General features: G+C 35.6%; 1 pseudogene; it reads right to left on the bottom strand.

Moving 5' to 3' along the window:
* The window catches only part of LOC107655024 (uncharacterized), a 5,318-nt pseudogene extending 4,411 nt beyond the window's left edge, over window positions 1-907 (bottom strand).
* Window positions 908-10,358: the final 9,451 nt, after the last annotated feature.

Below are 10,358 nucleotides of genomic sequence, written 5' to 3'. Positions count from 1 at the left end.
AAGTAGTTATACCATTATAATCTTGCCTGCTGAAGAAAAAAACAATAGAACCCCTCCCAAAACACAATAAAAAATGTAATGGATTTCAGGGTTATAATGGGAATTGTATTGGTTTTAATGTAAACTATAATGGTGTCTATTTGATGGATTCTATTGGTGGGATGTAATCTGGCAGATGGCAACCAATGGAACAACAGTAATTCCTATTGGAATAATGCCCAAAACAAAAAGGAATTTTGTAATGGTTTAATGGAAACTATAAGAATTTCTGTGATGGTTTCTATTGTTTTTTTCAGCAGGGTAATGATACCCATATTGTGCTGCACATTATTGACAATATTGAGCTGAAGCTTGACTTCGCAAATTTAAAATCGCAATTTGATATTTCCCCCAAATCGCACAGCCCTAATAGGAAGCCAGTGGGTACATGTCAGTGAGTTGTGACTGCGCAATGACTTTGATTGTGCCCGTTGACTCCAACTTGAAACATCTAAAATGCTCACAGTACCATGCACTTTGCAGTTTGCAGACTAAGCTGTCATGAACAACAATGATTTGTAGTATTTCAGCAAAGTCAGGCAAGCCACCAGTGGAGCCATACACCAACAACATACCAATAACATAACTGGTGCCTTGAAATTCCGCCGTGTTAGCCAAATGAACAATGGTCTCTGCAGGAAATTCCAGTGAAAAAAATTATTGTATGTTCTCGTTTACAACCTCTAATGGAACTCTTGACAACTTTGACACAGAGACAGCAGGTTTTTTTTATTTTTATCTCTGAAGCCCCGAGATAGTATGCAATCATGGACTGGTGTTTTTTGGCCATAGACTTCAAAATGTTGCGGAAACAGCTAGTTTGTCTCACAATCTTCTTGAAGAAGCTGTGCTTAGCTTCAAACCTCATCGTCCATAAGGACACCAGTGGACCGAATTCTTTAATGAGCTGTGGGTAATGCTCTAAAAAATGGTGTTTTGGAATCAACTTCCCTTCTCCTAAAAGACTGCAAAATCTATGTCTGTGCTCAGTAATCAGGCTATCAAGGTGACCAATGCTTTCATCTGTGTGGTTATGTGACATAACTAATGGCGCTTTTCCACTGCGTGGTACGACTCAGCTCGGCACGGCACAGTACGGTTCGGTTCGACACGGCACGGTTTGCGTTTCCACTGCAGTTCAGTACCGCTTTAGAGTGGGCGGGATTATTCACATGTCGTTATAGTTGCGCCGCCTCTACTACCACGACTCCTAAAAAAAACTTTTTCATTCCACGTCGCCCCATCAAGCTCTCGCTGGATCGCTCCTCTGCTATCAACGAGAGGAACGTCTGTTCTTCCGCAACAGACAACAAAACTTTTTGGTTGTTAAAAAAAGGTGCGCTCGTTCAAAACAGTTGCGTTCGATGCTTCGCTGGCTGTGCTGATTTAAATCTAGCGGTTCTTTTGTGTTTGTGTCGCAAGTTCAGTGACGCAGGTAGAGACGATTATCTCCAGCCAATCCGTGATCAGCAGAGTTTACACGTCACGTTTTGGTAACGGAACGGTTCACTTGGAACCCCAACCGAGGTGGTACTAAAAAAAGTACCAGGTACCAGGTACTGTACCCAGTGGAAAACCCCCCAAAAGTGAACCGTACCGAGCCATACCGTGCCGTACCATGCAGTGGAAAAGCGTCATTAGTCAACAACATCTTTGAGGGTCATCAACATCTGCCATGCCTCTCGTAAGTGGAAGTAGCCTCAATAAGCACCCATTTTCGTGTGCATTACCACCAATGGTTTTACGAGAGGCAAATGTTGATGGTATACCTTGAGGACAATTTGTCCTGTTTTTCCACTTATATGGGAAATGCTTGATGATTCTGTTGAGCTCTTCAAGAGAGAAAAGCCTCTTCTTTATCAAGATATCTAAACACAATGCCAATTCTACAGGTACAATACCCTCAAGTTAATCGTGCAGTATATCAGGTGGGTAACCTGTTGTCACATGAAAATAATTAAATCTTTGAGTAACTGCACATTGCCTTTTAACTCCATGGCTATGGATGTCACTAGCCAACGCTACTTCAACATCCAACTGGTGTTGCTCCTTTGTTCTACCAGGGAATGATCCTGTCCTCACTTCAACTTCCTGAAATTGGGATCGCTCTCCAATACAAAATCTGCAATTGTAAGACCCACTAAAACTTTCAAGAAACCCATCGAGTGAGTGAGCCCCAAGGTTATCTGCAATCACAGAAAATACTGTGCCTTTTATGATTTTTCCCAAACACGGCACAAAAATGCCATCCTCTTCAAAGCTTTTCAAATCACTTAATAATGGCTCAAGCACTCTGGAATAGCCACATTTCTGAACATCAGCTGCCTTGCACAAAACGGCCAAGTAAATTGATGATAGTGTAGACCTTAATGCAGATGGAATATCAGCCAACACCCAGTAGACACCTGTTACCTTGTGCTTCTTGCGGGAGGTTCCTAAAGGGTTACATATTTCAAAGTCGTCACAGTAGAAGTGAAAGTCTTGCCTGCTCTCTAGATAGAAATTTGTTATTCTTGAAGTGGGAACCATCATGAAAACTACTGTACTGACATGAAGAACCACAGTGCCTTGCACTCTTCAAAACCTTTTCCTGAATGTCACTATTTTTAAGAATTTCTGACAAGGACTGCAAAATTAGTACACATTGGAACATCCTTCCCTCTTCTGCATCAAGTATATACTCCGATGGTTCAACAACAGAGAAATGTTCCGTTATGTACTTAATTCTCTGGTACGCTGTGCCAAGGGGACCTTCTTCACTTAAGGCTGCATTGAGAGGATTTAACTGGCAAATGCTACTTACCAAATCTGTGATCACCAATTCTTCAACAGAGCAGTTATGGGATTTTAATGTGTTAAGGACAATGTTTCTGATAACAGGTGCAGATGCTGCACCCACAATAAACTGAAGCTCCTCTACAATGACATCAATACATCTACTAGGCACATTAAAGATGCAGTCCAATTTCAGTAGTAAAGAACTAAGATGATCAACAATGACTTGAACTAAATCTTCACTCTCTTGGACAAGCGTTTCATCAGAAGTAACTGTATTGTCATCTACCAACGAATTACTATTTTCTGTTGCCTGACTTGAATATGTCTGCAATACATTAGGTGTAAAATCTTCAAGGCAGTGACAATTGTGCTTTCTACTTCGATGTGAAGTGAAAGTTGAATATATATTACTGCTGAAGTCGCAGTATTTAAAAACATTCTTTTTTGGGGGGATTGCTAAGTGCTGATATTTAGGTTTTATCAAAATAGTACAACATGAAACCACTGAGCCCACTGTGTCCACTGAGCTATGTCAAGCTCATTGAATAGGTTGGAAATTGACATCTGCTGAGTTCTGAACCTACTATCTGGGGCCCTTACAACAGGTTGTAAATGGAACGCACCAAGTGTCATGCCAAAATTACACTGTCTACTATATTACTATATAGATCCCATATAATATAAATATTCTTTGACCATCATCTAGAATTGCTTCTGCTACTTTTAAGGCAGTGGTTCTCAACCCCACCTATCCATTATCCATGTCCCTTACGGTCCCTTTTTTTCCTTTTACCTTAATTTCTCTGTTTCGGACACCTGATGGGAGTTTAGGTTTCTTGCCACCAACTAAATTGGTCTGAACAATGACACTATAGTCGTCTGCTTTATAGCTGAATCCAGTTTGTTCAGAATTCATGAAATTTCAACATTGACACTGTTATTGAACTGAAACAGACCTAAATAACAACACTACTCTCTTCAGTAGAACTACTTATCGCTGAATTGAACTTCGCAGTTATTGAACTGACCTGAACCAACACTGCACTGACTGGAACTGAATAATGACACTGTTGTCTTGCTACAACTGCTTTATAGTTGTTAACTGTCTATAATATAGTTCATAATTGACTAATCCTTGAGGTTTGCTATAAAAAAATGCTATAAAAAGTGTTATTTTTAGGTCCTAATTTTCTAGTTTTAAACAAATTCTCAATAGTTTGAGATTTGCCATTCAAACTTTAATTAGATAACAAGAAGAAAATAGCAGAAGGACTTATCTTAAATATGTTGTTTAGCAATATTAGTGTCGACAGCATTCAGCATTCAGAAAGTTCGACAGCATTCAGAAAAGGTCATTAAATGAAGAAATGGCACAAAATGATGGTTAGAAATGACTGAATTGTACAAAATGTTTTTTTTATTGCAAGTACAGCTGTTATGATAGAAATATTACTAGAGTAAAAAAATGTGAACAGTGATCACCTCTTAAATGCTCATCATATAAACCTCAACAATGGTGACAATCAAAAGTAAGAGACGAAGAAGATGAAGCAGAGGGCAGAAAGAAAGGCACAGCGGTGGGGCGCTGAGAACCAGTGCGAGCCGCCCCGAGAAACCAATCGTCCAGCCTCGAGGATTCGGGACATGGTGGAGGCTTGCTGGCTGCCCAGAAGACAGCAGCGCAGCCGAATCTTCTTACCCCGAGAGCTCAGGCTCGCCCTCCGATGCAGCGTTTGACATCTGGTCATCGGGGGAGCAACGAAGGATACGGCTGGTATGCTCCTTTTAGAGGGCCCAGCACGTTCCCTGGGCAGCTCCACTGGATGCGGAGCGCATGTGGTGTGAGGGCCCCTGGGAGGTTGGTTTCTCGCAGGGGAAGTCCTCAATGTCACCAAGACCACACAGGCGACTACCTGAAGCAGTCCTCCCCTGGGAAGAGAACAAGATCTAGGCAGAGGCACTGGAACTCCCCTACGGGAGGTAATGGAATCCGGTCTGTAGCTCCGAGATGGTCATGTCCCCGCAATGAGAACATGACTCATCCACGAAGGCCACCTCAGCATGCTTAATGCCCAGACTCATGAGGCAGATAACCATCGTCCAGCACCAGGTAACGACGGCATCCAGAAATGCACGGGTGATACGTTCTATGTGCACTTTTTTATCAGCCACAGTGATAGCTGAATGTCTTTTGTCCATATACTGTAAGGAATTCCCTGGAATGTTATGAATTTTATGACTTCCATGAGTCTCAACTTGGGGACTTTCTGCTTGAGAGTGCTCTCAGGTGAAGAGTATGAATGAAATATGCATTACATAAGAGTTTTAATTATGTTTATTAAGAGATACATGCATGAGATACTTTAGAGCTCAATAATCAGCTCTGTCATTTACACAAACACATAAAACTGTGTTGCACTGGTGATAATGTGGTAATTTATTCATGACAGACCCAATTTTTGGTGGCACATGTCGCTCTGGAGAGCCCTGCTCAATTGAGTGTGTAAGATTTAGTGTGATTGCAAATGTTACATTTAGGTGTAGAACTTAATCATAAATATACTTTCTGAGCTATTCAATAGATATTCAATACACCTGCCCGGTCCTGCAGATTTGCTTTATACAACATTAGGAAGATCAGGCCCTTTCTTTCGGAACATGCAACACAACTCCTTGTTCAAGCTCTTGTTATGGCAAGGCTGGACTATTGCAAAAACACTTGACCCTTTAACGCTTGCACTCTCTATTCCAGTGATCAGTAAGTTACTCAAAAAAAGTAATCCACTACAAATGACTAATTACTTCTTTAAAATTGTAATTCGATTACATTACCGATTGCTGTATTTAAAAAGTAATCACATTACTAATTACTTTACTTTCAAGTTACTTTTAAGTTTACTTTTCAAGTTATCGAACCTAAAAAAATACACTACAAAGTGAAACTCGCAGTTCTTTCAGTAATTTAATATTGACTGAAAAATTACATAAGCATCAAAACAGCAACTTGAACGATCACTTGCATATTTTCCTAATAAGAGCAAAAATAACTTAAAATGTTTCGTAATTTTGGATTGTACTGATAAAAGAGTAATACATCATTTGAAAGAGTAAAAGGTCTACTTTTATTTTTATGCACTCGCAATAGTAACAAAACATTGTGTTTTGTAAAATAAAGAAAACAAATAGGGTGTGCTTTCTGCAGTCTCAGTCTCCGCGAATATCTTCCTGAAACATGTCATTAAATTCTCAGCAAATACTTGACACACAGACATGAGAAATATATCTATAGAAAGATTGAAGTGTCTATTTATAAATAAAGTAAGTCATGTCAAAAACATAATCCCAGACAGGATTTACTTTACAGATTATTTTATTAGAGAATATTATCTCTACGTGCCTCGCGCTCTATACGATAATCATTCACATGAAACCAGGCTTGAGATGCGCAAACATGTAAATGCCCACATCACCTCCGTAAATAAGATTTATCAAGTTCATAAAGGCTGCTTTTTATTTTTGGAAGAAGATGTGCTGTGAGGAATAAGCATTGAATTTACCTCAGAAGAAGAATGCGATGCAACGTGGCTTAATCCAGCGGAGGATCTCATTCTGATTAATCGTTTATTTTTACTTATATTAGTGTTATTGTGACATAAACATACACATTTACTAGTTGAACTTTACCCAAACTATAATGGCAGACTAAAATATGTATCGAGTGCAACATTTTGAAATATGATAGGCAATCTTTCATTGCATCTAAATGTTGTAGGACTCGTCTGTATTAGCTCGCATTCTCTGGTAATTTATGAAAGGGCATACTGATGCGCAAAACATGATTTTTACTTTATATTTTTTAACAGTGCATTTGTAATTTAAGTAAAGTAATTTTATTGACATTAGTAACTGTAATCAAATTACATCAATTTAAAATGTAACGCATTACAGTACTGCGTTGTCAGTAAAAGTAATTAGAATACAGTAGCACATTACCCAACTCTGCTCTATTCGTTTTCTAACTGCTTGTTTTCATTTTATTTATTATAAAAAATTATCTTCTAACACTAGCATTCTCTATTCTTTTTCGTAAACGAATAGAGCAGAGTTGGGTAATGTGCTACTGTATTCTAATTACTTTTACTGACAACGCAGTACTGTAATGCGTTACATTTTAAATTGATGTAATTTGATTACAGTTACTAATGTCAATAAAATTACTTTACTTAAATTACAAATGCACTGTTAAAAAATATAAAGTAATTTTATTGACATTAGTAACTGTAATCAAATTACATAAATTTAAAATGTAACGCATTACAGTACTGCGTTGTCAGTAAAAGTAATTAGAATACAGTAACACATTACCCAACTCTGCTCTATTCGTTTACTAACTGCTTGTTTTCATTTTATTATAAAAAATTATCTTCTAACACTAGCATTCTCTATTCTTTTTCTACTCTTTTGAATAAATATATATATATAAACTTTGCTATGTGTACTGCGTTAGGCTACCTGGGACTTGTCATAGCACTTGCGTATTATTGCTCTTTTGTTGGTTTTGATTGCTTCTATTGTCCTCATTTGTAAGTCGCTTTGCATAAAGGCATCTGCTAAATGACTAAATGTAAACGTAAATGCATATATAAGAAAGGTCTGACTGTTTTTCACAGTAATAAGCATACAGTACACTTACTTTAGCAGGAAAGCAGCTAACGTTATATTAATTTTAAATTAGTAATGTTAGTCACAACATTAAATTATTTCCAATAATTGGTGCCGATATCCTCGTGGGCAGCGCGCTTGCACTTCGGGTGTCCCAAGTTCGAATCCCGCCTCGTGGACCTTTCCCGATCCTGTCCCCCTCTCTCTCTCCCACCCGCTTCCTGTCAGATCTCCACTGTCCTCACAAAAAAATAATTAAAAAATGCCAAGATAAAAAAATCCCATTAATATCCAGTCAGGTTTAAATGTTTACACAAACATAATTATTTAAAAATTATATATATATAATATAAATATATAAATTATATATATATATACTTATATAAATTATATATATATACTATATAAACTTTTTTTGAAATATTACTAATTTGAGGTTATGTGATTAAAAATCGTTCTGATCCCAAACTTTTGACCGGTAGTGTGAATGTTCATCTTAATGTTTTTTACAGGAGTTTCTTATGCTCATCAAGGCTGCATTACATTAAAATCTAATTTATTCCTGTGATGCAAAGCTGAATTTTCAGCATCATTACTCCAGTCTTCAGTGTCACATGATCTTCAGAAATCATTCTAATATGATGATTTATTATCAGTGCTGGAAATGGTTGTGTTGCTTAATATTTTTTTTGGAACCTGTGATACTTTATTTCAGGATTCTTTGATAAATAAAAAGTTAAAAAGAAGAGCATTTATTTCAAATAGAAATCTTTTCTAACAATATAAACTACAGTTCAAAAGTTTGGGGTCAGTACATTTTTATAATTTCTTTTTTTTTTTAAAGAAATTAAAACCTTTATTCAGCAAGGATGTGTTAAATTGTTAAGAAGTGATAGCAAAGATTTATATAGTTAGAAAAGATTTATATTTTGAATAAATGCTGTTCTTTTTAACTTTTTATTAATCAAAAAATCCTGAAAAAAGTAATCGCAGTTTCCAAAAAACTATTTGGCAGCACAACTGTTGCCAACATTGATCATTCTAATAATAAATCAGCATATTAGAATGATTTCTTAAGGACCATGAGACACTTTATACTGGAGTAATGGCTGATGGAAATTCAGCTTTGCATCACAGAAATAAATTATATTTTAAAGGATATTAAAATAGAACCCATTATTTTATATTGTAATAACATTTAGCAAGATTACAGTTTTTTTTTTCTGTGTTTTTGATCAAATAAATGCTTTTTTTAAGTGCTTATATTTTCCAATATACTGTAATATATGCATTGACCATGTATAGCTATATATTGATACAAATAACAATATTTAGAAATGAAGACAGAAATAGCATATGTATTATTCATAAAGTTTCATAAAAGTTCTGACTGTTAAAGGAGAGTCAATGTTAAAATTAAATGTGATTTCATGTGTTTTGCACAATATTATTATTGTGAATTTAAAAGGGTTTCTAGTATGTCTGAGTTTTTGGGATTACCGTTGTGCTGAAGTGTGTGTATGTGTGTATTACTAAATATAAAATTACATTATGGTATATAATATAGTCACATATTTCTCAGTATATGAAAAGTGGCAATTCCTTATGTATTACTCAATATATTGTAATATATTAACACAATATGTTATTCTGTATATTTTCAATATACTATTAAACCATTTAATATATTCATTATTCGTATATAAGGGGATATATTTTCTTTGCGTAAGGGTTATTACAAATCTAAAACAAAACGGCAAAAATTCTGCCATGCTGCACCTGTCCAAACACATTTGTGAATTCAAGTGTGCCATTACTTCTGGATTTGTTTTTACTTAAAATTGGTTAATGTGCAGTTGCAGTTGCTGTTAGCTGGACACTCACCCTTTACTGCTGATTCCTACACTAGCCGGTGCAAATGTTACATGAATGAAAACAAATGCAACTTTAAGTGAGCTTTTAAATGTTTTTTTTAAATATCTTTTCTTTATTATGAAATCAAGATCACTTTATATAATCGCAGTAATACTGAGTATGAGTGATTAAACTGTGTATCTGTAGAAGTAATGCAGCTGCACATGAATGAATGTAACCCGACAGACCTACAAGAGCATAAAGTACATTGTAGTATTTGAATTCATTGATAATTTATCATTTATAGTCCGTTCACAAACCTTTACATCAAACCACACAATTTCTATTTTTTTACTAGCTAAATAAGTGTCCTTTAAATAAACCCCATTTAAAAGAGAGATGTGAGATCTTAGAGATGTGGGCTCATCAAAGCCTTAACTGTGAGCGGGTTTCTAACAGCACACTGACCTCTACTGGATCAATAATGTTCAATATGCTGCTGCTGAAACTGACAATGGGTATGAGCCGTGTGCTCATGTGGGGCTTGGTACTTTCTACAACGCTGACAAAAATGGACCAATCACAATTTGATCTCAGTATAAGCCAATCACAGCAGTAACTGGTTAAAGAAGCCCATTTTACATTTTATAATAGCTGTTTTACAGTTACACTTTCACCAGTAATCTGTTTTTAAAATTTTAAACAAACATTAAATGTTTATTTAATGCTTTTTTTTATTTAACTAATAAATAATACATTTGTATATAAAAAAAAAAAAAAAAATATATATATATATATATATATATATATATATATATATATATATATATATATATATATATATATATATATATATATATATATATATATATATATATATATATATATATATATATATATATATATATATATATATATATATATATATATTGAGGGTGACTCAATATTCAGGGATTGCAACGCCCTCTGCAGGAGGACAGATGATTTACTGAGGAATGAGGAAATGAGTCATCAGTTTCAGACCT

Source organism: Sinocyclocheilus anshuiensis, unplaced genomic scaffold (genome assembly GCF_001515605.1).
Source record: "Sinocyclocheilus anshuiensis isolate Anshui unplaced genomic scaffold, SAMN03320099.WGS_v1.1 scaffold1181, whole genome shotgun sequence".
Classification (NCBI taxonomy): Eukaryota; Metazoa; Chordata; class Actinopteri; order Cypriniformes; family Cyprinidae; genus Sinocyclocheilus; species Sinocyclocheilus anshuiensis.
Note: the sequence above shows the minus strand (reverse complement) of the source record. Positions and strands in the feature narration are given on the sequence as shown.